Source organism: Chrysochloris asiatica, unplaced genomic scaffold (genome assembly GCF_000296735.1).
Source record: "Chrysochloris asiatica unplaced genomic scaffold, ChrAsi1.0 scaffold00441, whole genome shotgun sequence".
NCBI lineage: Eukaryota > Metazoa > Chordata > Mammalia > Afrosoricida > Chrysochloridae > Chrysochloris > Chrysochloris asiatica.
This window is the reverse complement of record NW_006408959.1, coordinates 1,375,161-1,375,854: the sequence shown is the minus strand read 5'-3', so window position 1 is coordinate 1,375,854 and position 694 is coordinate 1,375,161.

Genomic DNA, 694 nt, shown 5'->3' with positions numbered 1-694 from the left:
GACCACTTAATTATGTTCATAAGAAACTTGTACATAGTTAAAAGAAAGACTTTTAACATAACAAGGGGATACTGAATGGTTTGGAATCAGGAAATGTATGCCTCAGGATTGCATCACTTCACTATACATATTTCAATGCATAGTACAAGCAAATAATACAAGAAGTTGCATATATGAAGAATTTGGCATCTGGCTTGATATGAAAATGAAAAAACACTACTTGCTGGAAGTAGAGAGGACCAGAATTTAAATATTTATGGATAAAGATCAATATGTAATGCACCTCAATGTAAAGAACAACAGCAACACAAAAGTCTTTCAACTGGACCAGTAAATAATAACATGATAAACAGAGAAAAATTACATTTTGCTTGAATTCAGAATCAATGGTCATGGAAGCAAAAGTCAAGAATTCAAAGGGTATATCTGTTGCAAAAGACCTCTTAAAAGTATAGATGTCAGTTTGAGGACTCAGGTGTGACTGACCCAAGAGATACTTTCATTTGCCTTATGTGCATGTGGAAATTGGACAATGAATAAGGAAGAATGTAGAAGAATTTTGTTGTTCAGTTCCAACTAACAATGACACTAAGCTCAACAAAAGGTCCCCTGCCTGGTTCTGAGTTGTCTTCACAATTTTTACATTTGATCCCATTACAGATGCCACCTCATTGAGGATCTTCCTTGTTTTTAC